The sequence below is a fragment of the Nicotiana tabacum genome, chromosome 20 (assembly GCF_000715075.1).
Source record: "Nicotiana tabacum cultivar K326 chromosome 20, ASM71507v2, whole genome shotgun sequence".
NCBI lineage: Eukaryota > Viridiplantae > Streptophyta > Magnoliopsida > Solanales > Solanaceae > Nicotiana > Nicotiana tabacum.
In genome coordinates this window covers 121,935,692-121,949,827 of record NC_134099.1, presented here as the reverse complement: position 1 = coordinate 121,949,827, position 14,136 = coordinate 121,935,692, and positions in this window count along the sequence as shown.

Below are 14,136 nucleotides of genomic sequence, written 5' to 3'. Positions count from 1 at the left end.
TGAGCTACCACGCTACCATGAACGACTATATAACATAAACCATCCGACAAGGCATACCAAACTATACATGAGTCGACACTTGTCTATGAGCCTCTAAATGAACATAAGTGCTGCAACATAGCCGGAACAGTGCCTGACATACCCATAATGTCTATAAAAAATGCATACCAAGACCAAGGCAAGTCCGGAGAAGGGATCTCGCCAATCACCGCTGAACTGGACAACCTACTGTTGTGGGGGAGCTGCACCTGCCTGTCTATCAGGACTTGCAGCACGACATGCAGTGTCCACAAATAAAAGGACATCAGTACGAATAAAGTACTGAGTATGTAAGACAGGGAACCACAAATACGATCAGTAATGTAAGCAAGGATAGAGAATATACAACCTGTAACATCTTAGTACCTCTGAGGGCTACTGACATGAAATGCATGATACATATGCATAAATACATAAACCTTTTAAACATTCGCCTCTGTGGGCATCATCATCATCATATCGTACCCGGCCATAATAGGCTCGGTAAAAAACATACCCGGCCATCATAAGGCTTAGTAGAATCGTACTGGCCACATGGAGCTCGGTAAAACCCAGCTGATCAATGGTTGCATAATAGGTGCCGTACCCGGCCAACTATAGAGTAAAATAGATACATATATATAATGCATGCTCGACTCATGGAATCACATTCTAAACCTTTCGGAGTGACGTAAGGTCAGTATCCTCTATACACGTTATTAGGACTAACTCTTCACTATGAACCTTATAAGAATCAGGAAGTACCAACAAAATTGATAACATAAGAATAAGAGAAGCAACATTAACATCAATTGTTCCATAAGAGGGAAAACAATGCAAGTACTGCTAGCTTCTAAGAGTAGAGTATCTTGGAAGCTCGTTCATTACATTATATACAATCGGAGTCGTGCAAAAGAAGGAAAGGGATAGCCTCACATACCTTGTATAGACTGCCCCAATCTCAAGCTATGCAATTTTCAAAACTCCTTAGTCTACAATAAGAGAAACGATACTATCGTTATCATTTAAGCGTCATAACTATTATGTATCGACCATAACCTATTTTACGATGAAACGGACAGCACCTCCCCTATATATATGACCTCACACCATTCAAAACAGTCACCAAACAGCCCAAACAAACATCAATAATAAACATATTGAGCCTCCCAAAATAGTCCACGCACAGCCTAATCACTCCATACATACGACGACCACCGTAGTCGTGTCAAACGACCCGTAAATGTTATGAATAAGTATCATCCCACAACCCTACATATATATGGTGTCTCTCCACACCCTTCCTCCTCCAAAAACACCACAAAACAGTAGTAAAATACGCAGCCCAACATCAACACAAAACAGTCCACAAAACAATAACGTTACTACCAAGCCTTTCGATATATATTTCACAAGTTCTAGCTTCAATGGCTTAGCCGCAACTTGGATAATCTTAAATACATACAGAGTAAGAGGTTCCTTACCTTTATGCAGAGAGAACAACTCCAATTTGACCTTAAATTTCCATGAAATATCCCTCCAATGCTGCCACAACAACAAAAAACGAAACTAGCGATCAATTAGTGTTTTTCGGCACTAGAATCACTTTAGAAGGCTTGAAATCACCTAGGATTGATATTAAGAACACGAGGGAGTATTTACAGAACATAAACCCTTTAAAACAACCTCCCACACGAGCTGGAACGACACAAAAATGAGCAACAACAAGAAGAACAAGAGACTTACTAGCGCCACGGAATTCCCGACACTTGATTTGTGTTGTTTGCCCTTTTTGGGTCTTGAATCTTGAGAGAACCTTGAGAGGATGTTCCTAGGGTTCTAAGGTCTGAAAATAGTGATAATAAATGACTTAAAACGGGTTGGAGGCATCCTATATAGCTCCAAATATCTTAAACCGCCTTAGTGGGCCCCATAGAGAGGTGTTTGGCGCAGTCTCGCGAAAATGCGAATATCTCTCTACTCTGAGATCGTATCGATGATCGGTTTAATGCGTTGGAAACTAGACTCATAGATATTTAATTTTGTTGGTAGATCACCCCGTAATTCATTGTAAATTAGGAGAAAATATTAGAAACATTTGACCTAATATTTAAGTAAAATTATGAACCTAAGTTGAGACAACTTTTGTCGACTTTAGTTTCATAACTCGTTTGATTTCAAGACTTATGATACGTATATTATATGATTAAAATACCTTAATACATGACCTCTTGAGTGTATTAATCACCGCTAGATTTACCTAAAAATACGAGTTACAACATCCTTGATTCATTTAACTTCTAATACTTGTTAATCACCCTTATACACTCTTGTATCACTTAAGACCAATAGGATTGACTTCTTATCATCTCAAAGATAATTCCTTCTTGGATTTATGTTAACTAATATATGGCATGAACTAACACATGTGGATATGGGTTGTAACACCCTCCCCCCCCTTAGGAACATTCGTCCTCGAATGTAAGGGTTCATGGGGAGTTTAAATCATCGTGGATTCCAATGGAAATTTCCGATCAATTTTCCCCTATAAAATGGTCACTAGCAAAACTTGCAAGCAATTAAGCCCAACATATGGCTTCACAAGGCTACACAAAGCATTATGCATATTTACATTATCTACATATCACCATTTTGTATTAAGGAGGAGTATTCTCAAATTATTGCTTACCTCATAGAGCCGTTTCACCTTCCAATGTATCCTGTCTTCCACCAGCATCCTTGTTATCTTCATTCTGGAATAGGTAAGGGTATTTAGACTTCATCTCCTCTTATGCGTCCCATGTCATTTCTTCCATATTTTTGTTCCTCCATAATACTTTGACGGTAGCTACATCTTTTGTTCTCAGCTTGCGGACTTGTCGATCTAATATCGCCACTGGCACTTCTTCATATGATACATCCTCTGTAACTTGTACATCTTTGATAGGGATTACACGAGAAGGGTCTCCAATACATTTCCTCAACATAGATACATGGAATACCGGGTGGACAAATTCCAATTCGGATGGCAATTCTAACTCATAAGCAACCTGTCCAATTCGTCGAAGGATTTTATACGGCCCTATATACCTTGGACTCAGCTTACCTTTCTTCCCAAAAAGCATAATACCCTTCATTGGTGAGATCCTCAGGAAAACCCAATCACCAATCTCAAACTCTAGATCACGACGTCGGACATCAGAATAAGATTTTTGCGTGCTTTGTGCCGTCCTCAATCGCTCCTGTATCACTTTCACCTTCTCAATAGCTTGGTGAATCAAATTTGGCCCATATAATTCTATTTCACCGACTTGGAACCATCCAACTGGTGATCTACATCTTCTCCCGTATAGTGCCTCATATGGGGCCATTTTAATACTGGAATGGTAGCTATTATTGTAGGCAAATTCTATGAGTGGAAGATGGTCATCCCAATTTCCCTTAAAATCTAGAAGACATGCTCGTAGCATATCTTCCAGTGTCTCAATGGTACGTTCAGCCTGTCCCTCAGTCTGCGGATGAAATGCAGTGCTGAGATTTACTTATGTGCCTAAACCCTTCTGGAAAGACCTCCAAAAGATAGCCGTAAATTGAGCTCTTCGGTGTGATATAATAGATACGGGCACACCATGAAGCCTAACAATCTCCTTGATATACAAATTCGTATAATCTTCAGCCGTGTAAGTTGTCTTCACTAGCAGAAAATGGGCACATTTTATAAGTCGATCAATTATCACCCTGATGGGGTCAAACTTATGATAAGAGTGAGGTAATCCAATAATGAAGTCCATATTAATCACCTCCCACTTCCAGGTCGGAATCTCTATATTCTGAAGCAATCCACCGGGTTTCTGATGTTCTATCTTACTTGTTGACAATTGGGACACTGGGCTACAAATTCTGCAATAGACTTCTTCATGTTATCCCACCAATACTGCTCCTTGACATCATGATACATCTTTGTCGAGCCGGGATGGATGGAATATCGGGATTGATGAATATCATTCATAACTTTCTCTCCCAACCCTGCTATATTAGGCACACACAATCGGCTCAGGTATCTCAGTGCCCCATCTTTTCCGATCTCAAAAGCCGTACTTTTACACTGTTGAATGCTTTCTCTTAATCGTACTAAGATAGGATCTCCATATTGCCGTGCTTTTACCTCGGCTACCAAAGATGATTCTGATGTATTCTGTACAGTAACACCTCTGTCATCAGAGTCTAACAATCTGATTCTCATATTGGCTAGCTGATGAAGCTCTTTAGTCAACCCCCATCTACCTGCCTCAATATGTACTAAGCTTCCCATTGATTTACGGCTGAGAGCGTCTGCCACAACATTGGCTTTACCGGGATGATACAATATCTCGACGTCATAGTCTTTCAATAATTCAAGCCACCTATGCTGCCTCAAATTCAACTCTTTCTGCTTGGAAGATGTATTGTAAACTCTTGTGATCTGTGTAGATGTCAACATGGACACCGTATAAGTAGTGCCGCCATATCTTCAAAGCATATATTACTGCAGCCAATTCCAAATCATGGGTTGGATAATTCTTTTCATGCTTCTTCAATTGTCTTGATGCATAAGCAATCACCTTCCCATGCTGCATCAATACGCACCCCAAACCTATACCTGAGGCATCCCAATATACCACATAACCTTCTGTTCCTTCAGGAAGAGTGAGCACTGGTGCGGATGTCAATCGATTCTTCAGCTCCTGAAAACTATGTTCACAAGTGTCAGACCACTGGAACTTGGTAGCTTTCTGTGTTAACTTAGTCAATGGTGATTAAATAGAGGAAAACCCTTCCATAAACCGCCTATAATTTCCTGCTAGCCCTAGGGAGTTGCGGACTTCTAATGGTGTTATAGGTCTCGGCCAATTCATTACTGCATCGATCTTCTGAGTGTCGACACTAATACCCTCGTCAGATATCACATGGCCAAGGAACGCTACTGAGTTCAGCCAAAATTCACATTTGGAGAGCTTAGCATTGAACTTATATCCTGAATCGTCTGTAATACTATCCGCAAGTGACCCGCATGTTCCGCCTCCAAACGAGAATATACTAGAATGTCATCAATGAATACAATCACGAACACATCAAGATATGGCCTAAATATAGTATTCATAAGATCCATAAAAGCTGCTGGGGCATTTGTTAGCCCGAACGACATCACCAAGAACTCAAAGTGCCTGTATCTTGCCCGGAAGGCCGTCTTTGGAATATCCTTCTCCTTAATCCTCACCTGATGATACCCTGAACGTATATCAATCTTGGAGAAATACTTGGCACCCTGGAGTTGGTCAAACAGGTCATAAATTCTTGGAAGTGGATACTTGTTCTTTATAGTAGACTTATTCAAATGTCGATAGTCGATACACATCCGTAACGACCCATCTTTCTTCCGCACGAATAGGACTGGAGCACCCCAAGGTGAGGTGCTAGGCCTAATGAAGCCCTTATCCAGCAAGTCCTTCAACTGCACCTTCAACTCTCGCAACTCTGCCGGGGCCATTCTGTATGGAGGGATAGAGATCGGTTGAGTGTCAGGCAACGCATCAATGCTAAACTCAATCTCCCTTTCAGGAGGAAGGCCTGGGAGTTCATCTGGGAAAACATCTGGAAATTTGTTGACCATGAGGATTGATTGTAGAGTAGGCGACTTCGCCTCCGCATCCCTAACGTGAACGAGATGATAAATGTAACCTTTTGAGATCATTTTCCTTGCCTTAAGATAGGAAATAAACCTACCTTTTAGTGTAGCAATGTTCCCTTTCCATTCAATGACGGGTTCACCCGGAAATTAGAACCTAACCATCTTCGTACGGCAGTCAACAATTGCATAGCATGAGGCCAACCAGTCCATTCTCATTATCACATCAAAATCAACCATTTCTAACTCAAATAAATTTGCCGAGGTTTGACGACTACAAATCATCACAGTGCAACCTTTATATACCCTTCTAGCAATCACAGAATCTCCTATCGGAGTAGATACTGCAAGGGGTTTACTTATCAATTCAGGTTCAATGCCAAATTTATTAGCCACAAAGGGTGTAACATATGATAACGTAGATCCCGGATCAATCAGCGCATATACATCATAAGAAAACACAGATATAATACCTGTAACAACATCTGGAGATGACTCAATATCCTGTCTACCTACTAGAGCATAGGTTCGATTTTGAGCACCACTCGAACTCGGCACTGCACCTCTACCCCTACCACGACCTGTCGACTGCTGAAAACCCCGTGCTGGAGGTCAAACTGATGAGGAAGAACCAGACACAGATCCAGTCGGCTGAGCCATACCATCACCTCCTCTGTTAGGATAATCTCGTATCATATGGCTAGTCTGTCCGCACGAATAGCACGCATCAGAACCTCGACGACATAGTCCAAAGTGGGCCTTGCCACACTGATCACAATGTGGTGTGGGGGGTCTCATCTGACTAGTATCCCTATGATGTTGCGAGCCAGATGCCCGGGAACTCTAACCTAGACCAGAATAGGATCGATCATATCGAGGCCTCTGAAACTGTGGAGGAGCACTAGCTATAGGTGGCGCCGAACTCCTCGAAAATTGTGGCCTGACGCTGCCTCTGAAGTCATTAGAATACTCTGCAAATCTCGCCCTCTTATGCTGGCCCCTATCTTGCTCCCTAACTACCCTCTGTTGGCGCTTACGATCCTCTAGGGTTTGGGCATAAGCTTGAATACGGGAAATATCCATGCCCTCCACCAAGGAGGCTATCGTACACTCATTTATCAGATGTGGTCCCAACCCATTCATGGATATATACACCCTATCACTCATCTCGGCCACAATATGGGGAGCATACCTTGCCAAAGAATCAAACTACATACTGTACTCTCGCACACTCATATTACCTTGTCTAAGGTACAAGAACTTATCAGCTATAGCTCGTTGTATCTCAACTGGCAAATAGTGACGAAGAAAGGCCTCAGAAAATTCCTTCCACACAGCTGGAGGAGCGTTCGGACCCCTGGATCTCTCCCAACTATCATACCAGAGAACCGCTAAATCCTGTAGCCGATAAGAAGACAACTCTACTGCCTCTATATCACTAACATGCATAACCCGCAGTGTACGATGAACCTGGTCAATAAAATTCTGTGGGTCCTCCTTGGGGTCTGATCCAGTAAACACTGGAGGGTCTAAATTAATAAAATCATGAACTTTTGTACTAACTGGTTTATCAGCAACACCTGTATTCTGCCTCTGAGCCTGAGCAGCTACCAAGCTAGTCAACAACTGCAAAGCACTCCGCATATCCTGGTCTGTAGTGCCAGACGGAGGAATTGGAGGCACTGGGTGCCTTCTAATATCCTCTGGAGGAGATGGAGTATATGAGGTATAAGAGGGCATCTCACTCTAAGCCTCACTTTGTCCTGCTCTGGCTCGGGGCACCTGATTGGTACCCTCTCCCGCTGCTGTATCAAGCCGTCTACTAATCGTTTGCTTCCTAGTCGAAGGCATCACTGAAAGAAAACAAGGTGAATATTAGAGACGAACACTTACGACTCAACTCTACGCACGATCTAGATTCAGGAAGAAGGTAACAACCCTAGATGTCATGTAGCCTCCTGATTATAAATGTGGCGCGCTACACATCCATAATCAAGACTCTACTAGACATGGCTCATAGACAATCCCTAGGACAGACTTGCTCTGATACCAAGTTTGTCACGACCCAAACTGGAGGGCCATGACTAGCACCCGACCATACTTGCCGAGCACCAACGTACATTTTATCTAACTTTTTTTATTATCTTTTAGGGTTGACGAGATCAATATAAATGGTAGACATGGATCATGGACAACCAACAATAAAATATGATGGCATGAACATACATAGCAGGGGATGACCAGACAATCAAGAAACTACATATAAGGTATGAGCTACCACGCTACCATGAAAGACTATATAACAAAAACCAGCCGACAAGGCATACCAAACTATACATGAGTCGACACTTGTCTATGAGCCTCTAAATGAACATAAGTGCTGCAACATAGCCGGAAGAGGGCCCCGACATACCCATAATGTCTATAACAAAAATGCATATGAAGACCAAGACAAGTCCAGAGAAGGGATCTCGCCAATCACCACTGAACTGACAGCCGACTGTGTTGGGGGAGCTGCACCTGCCTGTCTATCAGGACCTGCAGCACGACATGCTGCGTCCACAAATAAAAGGACGTCAGTACGAATAAAGTACTGAGTATGTAAGGCAGGGAAACATAAATACGATCAGTAATTTAAGCAAGGATAGAGAATATACAACCTGTAACATCTTAGTACCTCTGAGGGCTACTGAAATGAAATGCATGATACATATGTATAAATACATAAACCTTTAAAAATTCGCCTCTTTGGGCATCATCATCATCATATCGAACCCGGGCATAATAGGCTCGGTAAAAAACATACCCGGCCAGCATAAGGCTCGGTAGAACCGTACTCGGCCACGTGGAGCTCGGTAAAACCCAACTGATCAGTGGTTGCACAATAGGTGCCGTACCCGGCCAACTATAGCGTGGCTTGGTATAGTAAAATAGATACATATATATAATGCATGCTCGACTCATGGAATCACATTCTAAACCTTTCGGAGTGACGCAAGGTCGGTATCCTCTGTACACGTTATTAGGACTAACTCTTCACTATGAACCTTATAAGAATCAGGAAGTACCAACAACTTTGATAACATAAGAATAAGAGAAGCAACATTAACACCAATCGTTCCATAAGAGGGAAAACAATGTAAGTACTGCTAGCATCTAAGAGTAGAGTATCTTGGAAGCTCGTTCATTACATTATGTACAATCGGAGTCGTGCAAAAGAAGGAAAGGGATATCCTCACATACCTTGTATATACTGCCCCAATCTCAAGCTATGAAATTTTCAAAACTCCTTAGTCTACAATAAGAGAAACGACACTATCGTTATCATTTAAGCGTCATAACTATTATGTATCGACCACAACCTATTATACGATGAAACAGACAACACCTACCCTATATATATGACTTCACACCATTCAAAACAGTCACCAAACAGCCCAAACAACATCAATAATAAACATATTGAGCCTCCCAAATTAGTCCACGCACAGCCTAATCACTCTATACATACGACGACAACCGTAGTCGTGTCAAACGACCCGGAAATGTTACGAATAACTATCATCCCACAACCATACATATATATGGTGTTTCTCCACACCCTCCCTCCTCCAAAACTCCACAAAATAGTAGTAAAATACGAAGCTCAACATCAACGCAAAACAGTCCACAAAACAATAACATTACTACCAAGCCTTTCGATATATATTTCACAAGTTCTAGCTTCAATGGCTTAGCCGCAACTTGGATAATCTTAAATACATATATAGTAAGAGGTTCATTACCTTTATACAGAAAGAAAAACTCCAATTTGACCTTAAATTTCCATGAAATATCCCTCTAATGCTGCTACGACAACAAAAAAACGAAACTAGCGATCAATTAGTGTTTTTCGGCACTAGAATCACTTTAGAAGGCTTGAAATAACCTAGGATTGATATTAAGAACATAAGGGAGTATTTAAAGAACATAAACCCTTTAAAAAAACCTCCCACACGAGCTGGAATCACACAAAAGTGAGCAACAACAAGAAGAACAAGAGACTTACTAGCGCCACGGAATTCCCGACACTTGATTTGTGTTGTTTGCCCTTTTTTGGGTCTTGAATCTTGAGAGAACCTTGAGAGGATGTTCCTAGGGTTCTAAGTTCTGAAAATAGTGAGAATAAATGACTTAAAACGGGTTGGAGGCATCCTATATAGATCCAAATATCTTAAAACGCCTTAGTGGTCCCCATAGAGAGGTGCTTGGCGCAGTCTCGCACAAATACGAATATCTCTCTACTCCGAGTTCATATCGATGAACGGTTTAATGAATTGGAAACTAGACTCATAGATCGTTAATTTAGTTGGTATATAACACCGTAATTCCTTGTAAATTAGGAGAAAATATTAGAAACATTTGACCTAATGTTTAAGTAAAATTATTAACCTAAGTTGAGACAACTTTTGTCGACTTTTGTTTCAAAACTCGTTTGACTTCAAGACTTATGATACGGATATTATATGATTAAAATACCTTAATACATGACCTTTTGAGTGTATTAAGCACCGCTAGATTTACCTGAAAATACGAGTTACAACATCCTTGATTCATTTAACTTCTAATACTTGTTAATCACCCATATACACTCTTATATCACTTTAAACCAATAAGATTGACTTCTTATCATCTCAAAGATAATTCCTTCTTGGATTTATGTTAACTAATATATGGCATGAACTAACACATGTGGATATGGGTTGTAACACCCTCCCCCTTAGTAACATTCATCATCGAATGTAAGGGTTCATGGGGAGTTTAAATCATTGTGGATTCCAATGGAAATTTCCGATCAATTTTCCCCTAATAAATTGTCACTAGCAAAACTTGCAAACAATTAATCCCAACGTATGGCTTCACAAGGCTACACAAAGCATTATGCATATTTACATTATATACATATCACCATTTTGTATTAAGGAGGAGTATTCTCAAACTATTGCTTACCTCATAGAGCCGTTTCACCTTCCAATGTGTCCTGTCTTCCACCAGCATACTTGTTATATTCATTCTGGAATATGTAAGGGTATTTGGACTTCATCTCCTCTTCTAATTCCCATGTTATTTCTACCATATTTTTGTTCCTCCATAATACTTTGACGGAAGCTACATCTTTTGTTCTCATCTTGCGGACTTGTCGATCTAATATCACCACTGACACTTATTCATATGATAGGTCATCTGTAACTTGTACATCTTTGATAGGGACAACTCGAGAAGGGTCTCCAATACATTTCCTCAACATAGATACATGGAATACCGGGTGGACAAATTCCAATTCGGATGGCAATTCTAACTCATAAGCAACCTGTCCAATTCATCGAAGGATTTTATACGGTCCTATATACCTTGGACTCAGCTTACCTTTCTTCCCAAAACACATAATACCCTTCATTGGTGAGATCCTCAGGAAAACCCAATCACCAACCTCAAACTCTAGATCATGACGTCGGACATCAGAATGAGATTTTTGCCTGCTTTGTTCCGTCCTCAATCGCTCCAGTATCACTTTCACCTTCTCAATAGCTTGGTGAATCAAATCTGGCCCATATAATTCTGTTTCACCAACTTAGAACCATCCAACTGGTGATCTACATCTTCTCCCGTATAGTTCCTCGTATGGGGCCATTTTAATACTGGAATGGTAGCTATTATTGTAGGCGAATTCTATGATTGGAAGATGGTCATCCCAATTTCCATTAAAATCTAGAACACATGCTCGTAGCATATCTTCCAGTGTCTGAATGGTACGTTCAGCATGTCCGTCAGTCTGCGGATGAAATGCAGTGCTGAGATTTACTTGTGTGCCTAAACCCTTCTAGAAAGACCTCCAAAAGTTAGCCGTAAATTGAGCTCCTCAGTCTGATATAATAGATACAGGCACACCATGAAGCCTAACAATCTCCTTGATATACAACTTCGCATAATCTTCAGTCGTGTAAGTTGTCTTCACTGGCAGAAAATAAGCATATTTTGTAAGTATATCAATTATCACCCAAATGGAGTCAAACTTATGATAAGAGCAAGGTAATCCAATAATGAAGTCCTTATTAATCACCTCCCACTTCCACATCGGAATCTCTATATTCTGAAGCAATCCACCAGGTTTCTGATGTTCTATCTTTACTTATTGACAATTGGGACACTGGACTACAAATTCTGCAATAGACTTCTTCATGTTATCCCACCAATACTGCTCCTTGACATCATGATACATCTTTGTCGAGCCGGGATGGATGGAATATCGGGATTGATGAATCTCTTTCATAACATTCTCTCGCAACCCTGCCACATTAGGCACACACAATCAGCTCTGGTATCTCAGTTCCACATCTTTTCCGATCTCAAAAGCCGTATTTTTACACTGTTGAATGCTTTTTCTTAATCGTACTAAGATAGGATCTTCATATTGCCGTGCTTTTACCTTGGCTACCAAAGATGATTCTGATGTATTCTGTACAGTAACACCTCCGTCATCAGAGTCTAACAATCTGATTCTCATATTGGCTAGCTGATGAAGCTCTTTAGTCAACCCCCATCTACCTGCCTCAATATGTACTAAGCTTCCCATTGATTTACGGTTGAGAGCATCTGCCACAACATTGGCTTTACCGGGATAATACAATATCTCGACGTCGTAGTATTTCAATAATTCAAGCCACCTACGCTGCCTCAAATTGAACTCTTTCTGCTTGAAGATGTATTGTAAACTCTTGTGATCTATGTAGATGTCAACATAGACGCCGTATAAGTAGTGTTGCCATATCTTCAAAACACATATTACTGCAGCCAATTCCAAATCATGGGTTGGATAATTCTTTTCATGCTTCTTCAATTGTCTTTATGCATAAGCAATCACCTTCCCATGGTGCATCAATACGCACCCCAAACCTATACCTGAGGCATCACAATATACCACATAACCTTCTGTTCCTTCAGGAAGAGTGAGCACTGGTGCGGATGTCAATCGATTCTTCAGCTCCTGAAAACTACGTTCACAGGTGTCAGACCACTGGAACTTGGTAGCTTTCTGTGTTAACTTAGTCAATGGTGATGATATAGAGGAAAACCCTTCCACAAACCGCCTATAATATCCTGCTAGCCTTAGGAAGCTGCGGACTTCTGATGGTGTTTGAGGTCTCGGCCAATTCTTAACTGCATTGATCTTATGAGTGTCGACACTAATAACCTCGTCAGATATCACATGGCCAAGGAACGCTACCGAGATCAACCAAAATTCACATTTGGAGAGATTAGCATAGAACTTACGATCCTGAAGCGTCTGTAATACTATCCGCAAGTGGCTCGCATGTTCCGCCTCCGAACGAGAATATACTAAAATTTCATCAATGAATACAATCACGAACACATCAAGATAGGGCCTAAATATAGTATTCATGAGATCCATAAAAGCTGATAGGGCATTTGTTAGCCCGAACGACATCACCAATAACTCAAAGTGCCCGTATCTTGTCCGGAAGGCCGTCTTTGGAATATCCTTCTCCTTAACCCTCACCTGATGATACCCTGAACGTAAATCAATCTCGGAGAAATACTTGGCACCCTGGAGTTGGTCAAATAGGTATCAATTCTTCGAAGTGGATACTTGTTCTTTATAGTAGACTTATTCAACTGTCGATAGTCGATATACATCCGTAACGACCCGTGTTTCTTCCGCACGAATAGGACTGGCGCACCCCAAGGTGAGGTGCTAGGCCTAATGAAACCCTTATCCAGCAAGTCCTTCAACTGCACCTTAAACTCTCGCAACTCTTCCGGGGCCATTCTATATGGAGGGATAGAGATCGGTTGAGTGTCAAGCAACACATCAATGCTAAACTCAATCTCCCTTTAGGAGGAAGGCCTGGGAGTTCATCTGGGAAAACATCTGGAAATTTGTTGACCACGGGGATTGATTGTAGAGTACGCGGCTTCGTCTCCGCATCCCTAACGTGAACGAGATGATAAATGTAACCTTTTGAGATAATTTTCCTTGCCTTAAGATAGGAAATAAACCTATCTTTCGGTGTAGCAATGTTCCCTTTCCATTCAATGATGGGTTCACCCGAAAATTGGAACCTAACCGTCTTCGTACGGCAGTCAACATTTTCATAGCATGAGGCCAACCAGTCCATTCCCATTATCACATCAAAATCAACCATATCTAACTCAAATAAATTTGCCGAGGTTTGACGACTACAAATCATCACAGTGCAACCTCTATATACCCTTCTAGTAATCAGAGAATCTCCTATCGGAGTAGATACCGCAAGGGGTTTACTTATCAATTCAGGTTCAATGCCAAACTTATTAGCCAAAAAGGGTGTAACATATGATAATGTAGATCCCGGATCAATCAGCGCATATACATCATAAGAAAACACATATATAATACCTATAACAACATCTGG